The sequence below is a fragment of the Hypanus sabinus genome, chromosome 9 (assembly GCF_030144855.1).
Source record: "Hypanus sabinus isolate sHypSab1 chromosome 9, sHypSab1.hap1, whole genome shotgun sequence".
NCBI lineage: Eukaryota > Metazoa > Chordata > Chondrichthyes > Myliobatiformes > Dasyatidae > Hypanus > Hypanus sabinus.
The window spans coordinates 168,822,525-168,839,170 of record NC_082714.1 but is presented as its reverse complement, the minus strand read 5'-3'; the positions used below and the strand labels follow the sequence as shown (position 1 = coordinate 168,839,170).

The 16,646-nt window shown below is 42.4% G+C and overlaps 1 protein-coding gene and 1 pseudogene across 5 annotated transcripts in view; one reads left to right on the top strand and one right to left on the bottom strand.

The window, feature by feature from the left end:
* The window catches only part of fer1l4 (fer-1 like family member 4), a 397,456-nt gene that overhangs the window by 259,361 nt on the left and 121,449 nt on the right, over positions 1–16,646 (bottom strand). The gene's annotated exons all lie outside the window — the stretch shown is intronic.
* Positions 4,967–8,934, top strand: LOC132400039 (general transcription factor II-I repeat domain-containing protein 2-like; annotated as a pseudogene).

Genomic DNA, 16,646 nt, shown 5'->3' with positions numbered 1-16,646 from the left:
GTGACATTGTGGCCAGTACAGAGATTTGGATGTCTCAGGAGCAGGAATGGCTGCTGAGTATGCCAGGCCTTAGATGTTTTAAAAAGAAAGGAGAGAGGGAGACAAAAGAGGTGGGAGAGTAGCACTGCTAATCAGGAATAGTATCACAGCTGCAGAAAAGGAGGAAGTCATGGAGGGATTGCCTACGGAGTCTCTGTAGGTGGAAGTCAAAAAAAGGAAGGGGGCAATAACTCTACTGGGTGTTTTTATAGACCCTCCAATAATACCAGAGACATCGAGGAACAGATAGGAAGGAAGATTCTGGAGTGGTGCAATAATAATAGGGTTGTTGTGATGGGAGATTTTAACTTTCCTAATATTGACTGGCATTTCCTTAGAGCAAAGGGTTCAGATTAGGTGGAGTTTGTTAGATATGTTCAGGAAGGTTTTCTGATACAATATGTAGATAAACCAACTAGAGGAGAGGCTGTATTTGATCTGGTATTGGGAAATGAACCTGGTTGGGTGTCAGATTTCTCAGTGGGAAACATTTTGGAGGTAGCAATCACAACTCTTATCTCTTTCACCATAGCGTTGGGAGAGGGATAGGAGCAGGCAATTTGGGAAAACATTTAATTGAGGTAGGGGGAAATATGATGTTATCAGGCAGAAAATTGGGAATATAAATTGAGAGCAGATGTTCTCAGGAAAACGCTCAGTAGAAATGTGACAAATGTTCAGGGAACATTGGCATGGCATTCTGCATAGGTATGTTCCATTGAGGCAGGGAAAGAATGGTAGGGTAAAAGAACCATGGTGTACAAAGGATGAAACTGGGTACTGTTAGAGCTCTAGAAAATTACAAGGTTGCCAGGAAGAAGCTTAAAAATAAAAATAGGAAAGCTAGAAGGGGCCATGAAAAGGCCTTGGAGAACAGGATTAAGGCAAACCCCAAGGTATTCTACAAATACGTAAAGAGCAAGAGGATGAGCTGTGTGAGAATAGGACCAATCAGATGTCACAGTGGAAAAGTGGGTATGGAACTAGAGGAGGTGCTTAATGAATACCTTGCTTCAGTTTTCACCAGGGAAAAGGACCTTGGTAATTATGGAGTCAATTTACAGCAGTCTGAAATGCTTGAGCATATAAACATTAAGAAATAGGATGTGCTGGACCTTTTGAAAAGAATTAAGTTAGATAAGTTAGTGGTTCTTACGAGATATGCTCTGGGTGTCAGATGTGGGAATCCTGGGAATCTTCCGGTCTCCCAGATGGCCATGTCTGCACCAGGTGCATCAAGATGCAGCTTCTGAGAGACCGTGTTAGGGATCTGGAGCTGTGGCTTGATAACCTACAGCTTATTAGGGAAAGTGAGCAAGAGATAGAAAGGAGCTACAAGGACTTAGTCACCCCGAGGCTGCAGAAATTAGATAAGTGGGTGACAGTCAATGAAGGGGAGGAATAGTAGAGAGCACCCCTGTGGCCCTCCCCCTCAGTAATCATTATCTCATTTTGGAGGCTGTTGAGAGGGGTGACCTGACAGAGGATGACCACGGTGAATGGGTCTCTAGCACTGAGCCTGGTTCCGTGGTGCAGAAGGAAGAGAAAAAGATGAGGAATACGGTAGTCATAGGAGATTCCACAGTGAGGGGAACAGACAAGAGGTTCTGTCAGCCTGATATAGATACCCTCATGGTGTGTTGCCTCCCAGCTATAAGGGTACAGGATATCTCGGATCAGGTGCAGAGTATTCTGAAGGGAGAGGGTGAACAGCCAGAAGTTTGGGTACACGTTGGTACCAAAAACATAGGTAGAAAAACAGAGGAGGTCCTGAAGAGACAATTCAGAGAGTTGGGTAGGAAGCTGAAAGGCAGGACCTCCAGGGTAGTAATCTCAGGATTGCTGCCTGTGGCACATTTTAGCAAGCTCAAGAATAGCGTGATTAGGCCTATTAATGTGTGGCTGACAGACTGGTGTAGGGGGAAGGGCTTTGGGTTCCTGGATCACTGGGGCCTCTTCTGGGGGTGGTTCAACCTGTACAAAAAGGACGGGTTACACCTAAACCCAAAGGGGTCCAATATCCTAACAAGCAGGTTAAACAGAGCTGTTTGAGAGGGTTAAAACTATTTTGGCAGAGGGATGGGAACCAGGGTGATAGGGCTGAGGAAGGGGAAAACAGAAATAAATCAAAGATAGTGTGCAATGGAGATGATAGAAAGGACAGGCAGGTGATGAGGCACAATCACAGCCAGTGGCATGAGTTAAAGGGCAATACAGACATGGTGCAGTTAAAACAGAAAACAACAAATACTGGACTGAAGTGTTATATCTGAATGCAAAGAGCATAAGAAATAAAACAAATGATCTTGAAATTTAGCTACAGATTGGCAAGTATGACATTGTGGCCATCTTTGAAACTTGGATAAAGGATAAATCTCCTGGACCTGATGGAATGCACCCTTGGGTTCTGAAGGAAGTAGCTGGAGAGATTGCAGAGGCATTAACGATGATCTTTCAAGAATTGATAGATTCTGGCATTGTACTGGATAACCGGAAAATTCCAAATATTCCTCTGCTGTTTAAGAAGGGTGGGAGGCAGCAGAAAGGAAACTGTAGATCTGTTAGCCTAATATCAGTGGTTGAGAAGTTGTTGGAATCGATAGTTAGGTATGAGATTAAGGTGTACCTGGAGACACATGACAAAGATGGGCGAAAGCCAGCATGGCTTCCTGAAAGGAAAACCTTGCCTGCCTAACCTACTGCAATTGTTTGAGGAAATTACAGCAGGGTCGATAAAGGAGATGCAGTGGATGTGGTGTAGTTGGATTTTCAGAAGGCCTTTAACAAGGTGCCGCACAGGAGGCTGCTGAGTAAGAGCCCATGGAATCACAGGGAAGTTACTAGCATGGGTGGAGCACTGGTTGATTGGCAGAAAGCAGAGTGAGAATAAAGGGATCCTATTCTGGCTGGCTGCCAGTTACCAGTGGAGTTCCATAGGGATCGGTGTTGAGACCGCTGCTTTTTATGATGTATGTCACTATGAGATTAATGGATTTGTGGCTAAAAATGCCTATGATACAAAAATAGGTGGAGGAGTGGGCAGTGTTGAGGAAACAGAGAGCCTTCAGAGAGATTTAGATAGTTTAGGGGAATGGGCAAGGAAGTGGCAAATGAAATACAATGTTGGAAAGTGTATGGTCATGCACTTTGGTGGAAGAAATAAACAAGCAAACTATCATTTAGAAGGAGAGAGAGTTCAAAAGACAGAGATGCAAAGGGACTTGGGAGTCCTTCTGCAGGATACCCTAAAGGTTAACCTCCAGGTTGAGTCGGTGGTGAAGAAGGCAAATGCGATGTTGGCATTTATTTCTAAAGGTATAGAATATAAGATCCGGGATGTGCTGTTGAGGCTCTATAAGGCACTCATGAGACCATACTTTGAGTATTGTGTACAGTTTTGGGCTCCCTATTTTAGAAAGGATATACTGACATTGGAAAGGGTTCAGAGAAGATTCACAAGAATGATTCCAAGATTGAAAGGGCTGTATTTCCTTGAGTTCAGGAGAATGAGGGGGGATATCATAGAGACATTCCAAATGTTAAAACACCTGTACAGATTAGATATGGCAAAGTTATTTCTCATGGTAGGGGAGTCTAGGACAAGAGGGCATGACTTCAGGATTGAAGGACGTCCATTTAGAACAGAGATGTGGAGAAATTACTTTAGTCAGAGGGTGGTAAATCTGTGGAACTTTTTGCCACGAGCGGCTCTGGAGGTCAATTCTTTGGGTTCATTTAAGGCAGAGATAGATGGGTTCTTGATTAGCCAGGGCATCAAAGGGTATGGGGAGAAGGCAGGGGAGTGGGGATGACTGGAATAATTGGATCAGCCATAATTGAATGGTGGAGCAGACCCGATGGGCCAAATGGCCTACTTCTGCTCCTATATCTTATGGTGTTATGGTTTTATGATATACCCCAGATCACATGGGAAGCGAGGGAGGGGATTACTGAGCCTCTGGTGATGATCTTTGCATCATCAATAGGGACAGGAGAAGTACCGGAGGATTGTTCAAGAAAGGGAGTAGAGGTATCTCAGGCATTTATAGACCAGTGAGTCTTACTTCAGTGGTGGGAAAATTGTTGGCGAAGATCCTGAGAGGCAGGATTTATGAGCATTTGGAGAGACATAATTTGATTAGGGATCGTCAGCATGGCTTTATCATGGGCAGCTCATGCCTTACGAGCCTGATTGAATTATTTGAAGATGCAACAAAACACATCGATTAAGGTAGAACAGTGGATTTAGTGTATATGGATTTCAATAAGGCATTTGATAAGGTTTCCCAAGCGAGGCTCATTTAGAAAATAAGGAGTCATGGGATCCAAGGAAACATTGCTTTGTGGATCCAGAATTGGCTTGGCCACAGAAGGCAAAGAGAGGTTGCAGATGGTTCATATTCTGAATGGAGGACAGTGACCAGTGGTCTTCCACAGGGATCTGTTCTGGGACCCCTCATCTTTGAAATTTTGATAAATGACCTGGATGATGAAATAGAAGAGTGGGTTGTAAGTTTTCTGATGGCACAAGGGTTGGGGGTGTTGTGGATAGTCTAGAGAGTTGTCAGAGGCTACAGCTGGACATCGATAGGTTGCAGAACTGGGCTGAGAAATGGCAGATGGAGTTCAACCCAGATAAGTGTAAAGTGATTTCATGTCGTTAGGTCCAATTTGGAGACAGAATATAATATTAATGGTAAGACTCTTGCCAGTGTGGAGGATCAGAGGATCTTGGGGTCCGTGTCCATTACACTCAAAGCTGCTACACAGGTTGACAGTGTTGTTAAGGCATGTGGTGTGTTGGCCTTCATTAACCGTGGTCTTGTGTTCAAGATCCGTGAGGTAATGTTACAACTAAATAAGGCCTTGTCAGACCCCACTTGGAGAACTGTGTGCAGTTCAGGTCACCTCACTACAGGAAGGATGTGGGTGCTGTAGAGAGAGGGCAGAGTAGGGGGATCCAGAAAGCAAGGCAGGAGCAGAGTGAACTGTGTAATCTCCAGACAGAGTTGCAGCAACTCCTCCTTCTGCAGTCGAAGAGGGTAGATGCGAGGGAGGAATTACAAGAGGTGAATGTTCGGCAAGCGCAGCACTTCACCACCAAATCCTCTAAGATCATCTTCCAATCAAGGGTCCAAACTGTGGAACAGGGCAAGACGTGTTTGTGTTTCTTCTTCCAGAAGGTGCCCGGGGGAGCTCTGTGACCCACAACCTTAAGGAAGAGGACGGCTCAGTTGCGTCCTTGCAGACAGACATACTGAGGCTCTGCAGGTCCTTTTCTGCCGGTCTATATGACAGAAAGGCCACAGACACCACAGCCTCCCACAACTTCCTGTTGTCTATCTCGCAGGTCTTACATGATGGCAAGTGGTAACGTATGGACCAGCCTCTGACCCTGGATAAGCTGACAGGCTCCATCTGTTCATCTGAGTCAAGTAAGACTCCCAGAAGCGATGGCTTACCAGTTGAGTGGTATTTGGCTCTATGAAACAACATGGGCCCTGACCTGCTGGAATTGTACAATGTTATGCTTCTGGCGGGCAGCATGTCAGAATCCATGAGGAAGGGCATCATCACCCTCATCTACAAGCAGAAGGGGGAAATGGGATGATATTAAGATTTAGAGGCCAATATCACTCCTGACTGTGAACTACAAGATCCTGTCCAAGGCTACCACCATCAGGGTCAAGTCTGCTCTGGGACAGGTGATCCACCCAGACCAAACCAGTGCTGTACCAGGCAGGAGGATCTCGGACAGCCTTGCACTGCTGAGGGACACCATCACCTATGTGCAGGACTGGGGGAGTGGACGCTAGACTGGTCAGCTTGGCCCAGGTGAAAGCCTTTGACAGTGGATTTAGTGTAAATGGATTTCAGCAAGGCATTTGATAAGGTTTCCCGTACAAAGCTCCTTCAGAAAGTAAGGAGATATGGGATCCAAGGAGACCTTGCTTTGTGGATCCAGAATTGGTTTGCCCACAGAAGGCAAAGGGTGGTTGTAGATGGTTTGTATTCTATATGGAGGTCAGTGACCAGTGGAGTGCCTCAGGGATCTGTTCTGGGTCCTCTCCTCTTTGTGAGTTTTATAAATGACCTGGATGAGGAAGTGGAGGGATGGGTTAGTAAATTTGCTGATGACATTAAGTTTGGGGGTGTTGTGGATAGTCAGAAGTGTTGTCAGAGGTTATAGAGGGATATCAATAGGATGCAGAACTGGGCTGAGAAGTAGCAGATGGAGTTCACCTCCGATAAGTGTGAAGTGCTTCACTTTGGTAGGTCAAATTTAAAGTCAGAATGCAATATTAATGGTAAAACTCTCAGGAGTGTGGAAGATCAGACAGATCTTGAGAACTTAAAGCTGCTGCGCAGGTTGACAGTATTGTTAAAAAGGTGTATGGTGTGTTGGCATTCATCAATCATGGGATAGATTTCAAGAGCCATGAGATAATGTTATGGCTATATAAGACCTTAGTTAGTCCCCATTTGAAGCACTGTGTTCAGTTCTGGTCACCTCACTACAGAAAGGGTGTGGATACTATAGAGCATATATGTCAAACTCAAGGCCCGCGGTGGAATTATAATATTATAATATCTAATATCGAGATAATATCTAATTACTATTAAAGCTGGCCCCAGTAATCGAAGCGCCTATGGCGTATGATATGGCTAATGCTGAGTTTATTCAGGTACCAGGTTTTCAGAGTTTCTAGTGTTTATTCGGTTTCTCTAGTTTATTTCCTGAATATCATTAATGAATAAATTTTTTTTCTATTAGAGCTGGCCCGCTGGTATATTGCATACATCACAAATACTACAAATCCCACAATGCACTGCCTTACTCTCTCATCAGCATCCTTATGGCGCTAGTCACGTGTGGTCAACTTTCAGCTCCCTCACCCCAAAAATGGCTGAACGAAAGGTGGACTTTGAAAACAGGGGCTTTCAAGGCAGGTGGGAGGCAGAGTATGTGTTCGCAGATATAAAGGGCAAACCTGTTTGTCTTGTGTGCGGAGACGGTGTGGCTGTAATTAAAGAAGATAACGCAGGACGACACTATGAAACAAAACACCACGACAAATACAAGCATCTGGACAAGAAACAGAAGGTAGAAGAGTTGAAAAGAAGTCTGGCGTCACAGCAGGCTATGTTCACAAAAGCCAAAACACAAAGTGAGGCTGCTGTAAAGGCTAGTTTTATTGTGGCAGCAGAGATCGCTAAATCAGCCCGGCCCTTTACTGAGGGAGAATTTGTTAAAAACTGCATGATGAAAGTTTGCGACGTCGTGTGCCCAGATAAAAGGCAAGCATTTTCAAATGTGAGCCTGAGCAGAAACACGGTTGCTGACCGTGTACGTGAGCTTGCCACCAATCTACAACAACAGCTGGTGGGGAAGGGAAGAGATTTCATCGCATATTCCCTTGCTGTGGATGAGAGCAGGGACACTTCTGATACTGCCCAATTGTCAATTTTCATTCGTGGAGTGGACTCATGTCTGTGTGTAACAGAGGAACTTTTGGGATTAAGATCAATGCATGGCACAACTACTGGAAAAGATCTCTTTGAAGAGGTATCCAGATGTGTAATTATAATGAGGCTGCCTTGGGATAAACTTGTGGGACTGACGACAGATGGAGCGCCCGCGATGTGCGGTCAAAAGAGTGCATTGGTGGGCAGGATCCGGGAGAAGATGCGGGAGGAAAACTGCGCAGGTGAGCTGACAGCTTATCACTGCATCATACACCAGGAATCATTGTGTGGCAAAGCCTTGAAAATGGAACATATAATGAGCACCATAACACGAGCAGTTAACTTCATAAGAGCCAAAGGTTTAAATCACCGCAAGTTCAAGTCGTTTCTGGAGGAGTTGGGTTCAGAATATAATGATGTGCCCTATCACACAGAGGTACGATGGTTAAGCCAAGGAAAAGTGCTGAAAAGATGTTTCGAGTCGCGTGAGGAGATCTGTCAGTTCATGGAAAGCAAAGGGAAAGACACAACAGAGCTCCGGGATAAAAAGTTGCTTTGTGAAATGGCGTTTCCGTGTGACATCACGAGCCATCTCAATGCGCTCAACCTGCAGCTTCAGGGGTGGGGTTGTGTGATCACAGACATGTACGCTGCAGTGAGGGCTTTTAAAACCAAGCTGCGCCCGTGGGAGACGCAGATGCAGCAAGAAAACTTGAGCTATTTTCCGTGTTGCCAAACTGAAAGAGCAGGTTTCTACCGCAATGTTCCCACATGCAAAGTTTGCTGAAAAACTTAGCATACTTGGTGCCGACTTTGAAGCCCAAAAAAGCAGGTTTGAACTGCTCAGTAATCCATTTGCAGCTGACGTGGAAAGCGCACCAACCAACATACAAATGGAGCTGATTGAACTCCAATGTAGTGACACACTCAAGGCAAAGTATGACTCGGTGGGCGCTGCAGTTTCTACGTTTCATTCCCGACACAATGCCCCAGCTGCGTACCCAAGCTGCTCAAATGCTCTCTATGTTTGGCAGCACATATCTGTGTGAACAACTGTTCTCTTTGATGAAGATAAACAAAACATCACACAGGAGTCGTCTTTCTGATGAACACCTTCACTCAATTCTGAGGATTTCCTCAGCTCAGAGCCTGACTCCAAACATTGATGAACTTACATCCAAGATGAGATGCCAAGTATCTGGCTTAGACTAGTGTGAATCACAGAGTGTTGACTTGTGGAAAAATGTTTTCATTAGAAATTACTCCGGAAAAGCTGCAGATAAAGCCATAAGAAATAAATGCAACTGATTTTTTATTTATTTAATGTTCAATGATGTTTTTGTAGACAATAACCTAAGCTTTGTTAGTTCCAAGTTAATATGTGTAATAAATTCATTTCAATAAGTTTTGCAATAAATGCTGAACCAGTCCGGCCCTCGACTTGTACCGATTTTTTAATTTTGGCCCACTGTGTATTTGAGTTTGACACCCCTGCTAGAGAGAGTGCGGAGGAGATTTACAAGGATGTTCCCTGGATTGGAGAACATGCCTTATGAGAATAGGTTGGGTGAACTCCTCCCCTTCTTACTCCATCCCTGACATATTTAGTTGTTTGCCTGTTCTCTATCTCCCTTTGGTGCTCCCCCCCACCTTTCTTTCTCCTGAGGCCTCCCGTCCCATGATCCTTTCCCTTCTCCAGCTCTGTGTCACTTTTGCCAGTCACCTTTCCAGCTCTTGGCTTCATCCCACCCCCTCCGGTCTTCTCCTATCATTTCGCATTTCCCCCTCCCCCCACTATTTTCAAATCTCTTACTATCTTTCCTTTCAGTTAGTCCTGACGAAGGGTCTCGGCCCGAAACGTCAACAGCGCTTCTCCCTATAGATGCTGCCTGGCCTGCTGTGTTCCACCAGCATTTTGTGTGTGTTGTTGTTTGAATTTCCAGCATCTGCAGATTTCCTCGTGTTTGGGTGAACTTGGCCTTTTCTCCTGGGAGCGATGGAGGATGAGTGGTGACCTGATAGAAGCACTGATCATGTGGATAGCCAGAGGCTTTTTCCCAGGGCTGAAATGGCTAACGTGAGGGGGCAAAGTTTTAAGTAGTTTGAAGTAGGTACGGAAGGGATGTCAGAGGTATGTTTTTCACACAGAGAGTGGCGGCGCATGGAATACACTGCCAACAATGCTGGTAGAGGTGGATACAATATGGTAATTTAAGGGACTCTTAGATAGGTACATGGAGCTTAGTAAAATAGAGGACTCTGTGGTAGGGAAATGCTAAGTAGTTTTTAGAGTAGGTTACTTAGTCAGCACAACATTTTGGGCCAAAGGACCTGTAATGTGTTGTAGATTTTCTATGTTCTATAATAGTGTAAGAATAGTAATAATAATAGTGTACCATTGTGCAATAAAGGGGCCCAAAACTCCTCACAATACTCTAAGTGAAGGCTCACCAGTGCTTTATAAAGTCTCACCATTGCATCCTTGCTTTTATATTCTAGTCCTCTTGAAATGAAAGCTAACAGTGCATTTGCTTTCCTGACCACAGAGTCAACCTGCAAATTAACCTTTAGGGAATCCTGCGCAAGGACTCCCAAATCCCTTTGCACCTCAGATTTTTGTATTTTCTCTCCATTTAGAAAATAGTCAATTCTTCCATTTCTTCTACCAAAATTCATGAACATACACTTCCTGACACTGTATTCCATCTGCCACTTCTTTGCCCATTCCCCTAATACAAGTCCTTCTGTAGCCTCCTTATTTTCCCAACACGACCTGCCCCCTCCACCTATCTTCGTATCATCTGCAAACTTTCCAACAAAGCCATCATCATGCAAATCATTGACATAAAACATAAAAAGAAGCATTCCCAACACAGACCCTTGTGGAACACCACGTATCACTGGCAACAAACCAGAAAAGGCTTCCATATTCCCACTCTTTGCCTCCTCCCAATCAGCTACTGTTTATCTATGCTGGAATCTTTCCTGTAATGCTATGGGCTCATAGCTTGTTAAACAGCCTCATTTGTGGCACCTTGACAAAAGCCAAGTACACAATATCAACCAATTGTCTATCCTGCTTGCTATTTCTTCAAATAATTCTTACAGATTTGTTAGGCAGTATTTTCCTTGGGGAACCCATTCTGACTACAGTCTATTTTACCATGTCCCACCAATTATTGTACCCGGTAACCACATCCTTAATAATCGACTCCACCATCTTCCCAACTATTAACCCAGACTAACTGGCCTATAATTTCCTTTATTCTGTCTTTCACCGTTCTTGAAGAATGGAGTGACATTTGCAGTTTTCCATTCTTCAGAACCTTTACAGAATCTAGTGATTCTTGAAAGATCATTACTAATGCCCCCACAATCTCTTCAGCAACCTCCTTCAGAACACTGGGTGAACACCACCTGGTCCAGGTGTCTTACCTACCTTCAGACCTTCAGTTTCCCAAGGACCTTCTCTCTAGTAATGGTACTTTCACACACTTCATGACCCCTGACACCTGGAACTTGCACCATACTGCTAGTGTCTTCCACAGTGAAGATTGATGCAAAATACTTCTTCAGTTTATCTGCCACTTTGTTATTCCCCATTACTACCTCTACAGTATTGTTTTCCAGTGGTCTGATACCACTCTTGCCTTCTTTTTACACTTTTATGTATCTGAAGAAACTTTTGGTATCTTCTTTAATGTTATTGGCTAGCTTACTTTCATATTCCATTTTTATCTTCTTAATTTTTTTGTAGTCTACTGTTGGTATTTAAAAGTTTCCCAGACCTCTTACTTCCCACTATTTTTTGGTCTATTGTATGCACTCTTTTTGGCTTTGACTTCCATTGTTACCCATGATTGTGTCATCTTGCCTCTAGGATACTTCTTCCTCTTTGGCATGTATATATCCTGTGCCTTCTGAATTGCTTCCAGAAATTCCAGCCATTGTTGTTCTATCTTCATCCCTGCCAGTGTTCTTTTCCAATCAATTTTGGTCAAATTTCAGGGCGAATTTGATCATATTATGATCACTTCCCCTAAGGGTTCTTTTACCTTCAGCTCTCTAATCAATTCTGGCTCATTGCACAATCCCCAGTCTAGAATACCTGATCCCCTGGTGTGCTCAACCACAAGCTGCTCTAAAAATAACCTAATTCTAGAAATTTCCCCCTCTTGGAATCCAGCAGCATCCTTTGGTCCTCCATCCACCCTTTTCAATTTTTTTTTTTTGCCTTTTATGTTGCAACTCATCCTGTTGACTGCAATTTTGCCCCATCATCAGCCTCCCTTTGCTAGGCGTCTCACTACACATTGCCTCTGTTTGTAAACCAACTACCTCATTTTCAGCACTATCACTCTAGTTCCCATCTCCCTGTCAAATTAGTTTAAATCCATCCAAACAACTCTAGCCAAAGCAACTCTGTCCACCAGGATATTGGACTCCCTCAGGTTCAGGTGTAACCTTTCCCTTCTGTACAAGTCATACCTTCTCCAGAAGAGATCCCAGTGATCCATGAATCTGAACCCCTCCCCCTGCCCTATTGGCGTACTCTGCACTGGCTGTGCATTTCCCCTCCTTCTCCTGACAGTCACCCAGTTACCTGTCTCCTGCAAGCTAGGAGTACATACCTCCTGTCTATCACCTCCTCGTTGTCCCATATAAATCAAAGGTCATCAAACTGCAGCCCAGTTCCTAAACACGCTCTCTCAGGAGCTGCAGTTCGAGGCATGTGATGCCGATGTCTTCATTCGGGAAACTGGAGGTCTGGCAGACTTCCAACATCCAACACACAGTACAGTACACTGCCCCTGGGGCTATTCTCACTATCAGATACACTAATAGATGTGGAGTGAACAAATAAGAACAGAGAGAGAGTAACTTACAAGACAATCTATCTCACCCAAACCTGATGTTCCTTCAGCCTGACAAGCCAAAGCTACTCTAAAGACTGGCACACTCCAATAATGGCCGCTCTGCTGGCACTTCAAGTACTCTTTGACGTTTTCTAATGAATCCATCTTTTTTATAACCATATAACAATTACAGCACGGAAACAGGCCATCTCAGCCCTTCTAGTCCGTGCTGAACGCTTACTCTCACCTAATCCCACTGGCCTGCACAGCCCATAACCCTCCATTCCTTTCCTGTCCATATACCTACCAAATTTTTTTTTTAATGACAAAATTGAACCTGCCTCTACCACTTCTACTGGAAGCTCGTTCCACACAGCTGCTACTCTGAGTAAATAAGTTCCCCCTCGTGTTACCCCTAAATTTTTACCCCTTATCTCTCAATTCATGTCCTCTTGTTTGAATCTCCCCTACTCTCAATGGAAAAAGTCTATCCACGTCAATTCTATCTATCCCCCTCATAATTTTAAATACCTCTATCAAGTCCCCCCTCAACCTTCTACGCTCCAAAGAATAAAGACCTAACTTGTTCAACCTTTCCCTGTAACTTAGGTGCTGAAACCCAGGTAACATTCTAGTAAATCTCCTCTGTACTCTCTCTATTTTGTTGACATCTTTCCTATAATTCAGTGACCAGAACTATACACAATACTCCAAGTTTGGCCTCACCAATGCCTTCTACAATTTTAACATTATATCTCAACTCCTATACTCAATGCTCTGATTTATGAAGGCCAGCATACCAAAAGCTTTCTTCACTACCCTATCCACATGAGATTCCACCTTCAGGGAACTATGCACCATTATTCCTAGATCACTCTGTTCTACTACATTCCTCAATGCCCTACCATTTACCATGTATGTCCTATTTTGATTATTCCTACCAAAATGTAGCACCTCACACTTATCAGCATTAAACTCCATCTGCCATCTTTCAGCCCACTCTTCTAACTGGCCTAAATCTCTCTGCAAGCTTTGAAAACCTACTTTATTATCCACAGCGCCACCTACCTTAGTATCATCTGCATACTTCTAATCCAATTTACCACCCCATCATCCAGATCATTAATATATATGACAAGCTACATTGGACCCAGTATAGATCCCTGAGGCACACCACTAGTCACCAGCCTCCAACCTGACAAACAGTTATCCACCACTACTCTCTGGCACCTCCCATCCAGCCACTGTTGAATCCATTTTACTACTTCAATATTAATACCTAACGATTGAACCTTCTTAACTAATCTTACACGTGGAACCTTGTCAAAGGCCTTACTGAAGTCCATATAGACAACATCCACTGCTTTACCCTCGTCAATTTTCCTAGTAACCTCTTCAAAAAATTCAATAAGATTTGTCAAACATGACCTTCCACGCACAAAGTCTTGTGATTTGTTCCTCCTCAAATCAGTAAAGCTGCTGTGAACCTCAACCTTCAAATACTCGATCACCGCCCTGATTAAAAAGTGGCTGTTTCCACCCCCCCCCCCCCCCCCCCCCCCGATGTGTGCATGGTCCAACTCAGACTCTAGATACTAATCATCAGGTAACAATGAATTTTGAAACACCTGTTTGTGACCTAATCAATATCAATAGCAACAGGTGTGCAATCCCTACATTACACCAGGACAGCCCTGGATAATGGCATAGAGCATTGTAAAGTAGATACCAGACAGGTTTGAACGATGGTCTGTGGAACAGAACGTTATAAAATGGATACTAGACAGGTGAAGGACGGTCTGTGGAACAGAGCATTATAAAATGGATACCCAACTCTGCCTCCTGCTTGTGGACATGTAAGACACAGTTTCTTTCTGTCCACCTTTAGGCTCTCCCTTTTCCGACTTAAACTCCAAAATTTCAACTTTATTCAGTCAGATCCTGTAGAGCGACAGTTATAATTACGTCCAACCTTAGAAGCTCTAAAAAGAATCCTGAAGCTGGTAACAGTAAGCTTAAGAAAGCTGAGGAGACTTCAGAGGAGCCACCCTGGGTAAATAGATTAGAGTCTCAGATCAGCTATATCATTGCTGAATTAACTCAACTAAAAGAAAGATTTCTCCCTTTCAAGGAAAAAAATTGACTCTTTGAGCCTTGATCTTAAAGAGGTTAGTCGAAGTGCGGCTGATATTTCTTCTCATTTGGAAAAGGCTCAACAACAGATCGTGGATCTGGAGGCTCGCTCTCATCTGAACAATATTCGAATAAAAGAGAAATCAGAATCCGCCGACACACTGGATTATTTTGCTAAAATGTTTCAATTTTTATTTCCGGAGGCATGCCTACAACCCCCAGAGATTGAAATGGTTCATAGAATCGACTCCTTAAAATCCTTGGGTCAAGGTAAAGACCAGCATGTGGTTGTGCGTTTTCATCGTTTCTGAGACAAAGACCGCATTATTAAGCTTGCTAGATAACAAAGGTTGTTTCAATTTCAAAGCTCTGAAACTCGCTTCTTTGATGATTTTCCACGTGAAATTGTGCAGAAACATTCTGGATTCGCTGCTGTTATGCATATGGCTTATCAAAGACTTTTGTATCCATCTCTTCAATACCCAGCTAAGTTAAGGCTATTCGTCAAAAATTCTGGAGTTCGTACTTTGGTGACCCAGCTGAAGCACTACATTTTATTAATTCTCTCCCTGATGAGTCTGAAGCCTGAAGTTAGAATGATTTACAAGTTAGAATGATTGTCTCATGATGTAAGGAGTGATGAAATCAGAAGATTTGATGACTATAGAAAGTTTTTACCTTAAAACGTACTTTTAGCTTTGAAATAGTCTCAAAAGTCACAGCAAGGGAACTGTAGATAACTTTGAACTATTTAGAATTTTTTTTCTGTTTGCAGCATTTAAATGAATTAATTGCTTTTTTGCTTCGTATGCTTTTATTAAGAACTTAAGTAATTTTCTGGGTTTCTTTACGCTTTAAAGATAGATTTGATATTTTAAAGATGGCAATTGTTTTTCTTCTAAGCAAATATTTCAAGAATTTTTTTGGACTTGCTTTTTTACCTTATCTAATATTATGAAGGCTATTTTCAAAAAAAGTCATATCAAATAATTGTTCTCTTTAGCTCAGTTTTAATGAACTGTATATCGACTGTAATGAGTTCTATATCCAGAAGAGGGAGATAGAGATTACTTTTTTCATTTTTTTCTTTTTCAGGCAAGTGGAGTTTATAATTGCTTTTTATGCATTCTATGGTTCTTGCGTCGATTGATATCAATTTACTTCTGGGTTTTGTAGTCTGGGTGGGTTTTTTCCTTTTTTCTTTTCTTATTTTTTATCCCCATTATGGAATTCTGGAGTGTACGCAAATTATTATTATTGTTGTTTATCTACGCCATTTTCGACTACTTTATCCTGACACGCGTCTAACTACTTTTTTTAGATATAAAGTCTCATGATGAATGTTTTAAGTTGGAATGTTTGTGGTTGGAATCATCCTATTAAGCACAAGAAAACATTTAAAGTTATTAACCGATTCCAACCTGATATAATCTTTGCACAAGAGATGCATATCAGGATATGTGATAAAAATAGTTTTTTACATTTTGGAAGTATTCTCAGTTTCCTGCAAATTCTCAAAGTAAAATTAGAGGTGTTTCTATTTTTATTGATTCCAATATTCCTTTTAACCAGGAGGATACTATAGCTGATATTAATGGTAGATTTTTGATTCTTAAAGGAACAATTTACAAAAGGAAAATTATTTTGGTTAATAAACATGGACCAAATGTTGATGATCTCTCATTTTTTAAAGCTGTTTTTGCTCTACTACCTGATCTAAATGAATATATGTTATTAATGGGTGGTGATTTTAATACATTTAAATCCTTTAATGGATAAATCATCATCCAAACATTATCTCCCTAATCATTCTGCATCACTTATTAATTCCTTTTTAATGGATTATGGCTTAATTGAAATTTGGAGACATATGGATCCTTGTGATAGAGAATATTCCTTCTTTTCACATGTTCATAATAACTATTTTATAGTCGACCCTCGACTTCTATTTAATGCTCAGAAATGTGAATATGATGCAATTGCTATCTCTGATCACACTCCTTTAAACCTAATATTTGAACTGAAAGATGCTGCTTCTACAAGACCACTTTGGTGTTTCCCAGAATGTTTGTTACAAAGTTCAGAATTTGTTGAGTTTATTGAAACTCAGATAAAAGAGTTTTTTTCTCTTTAATAATACCAGAAACGTTT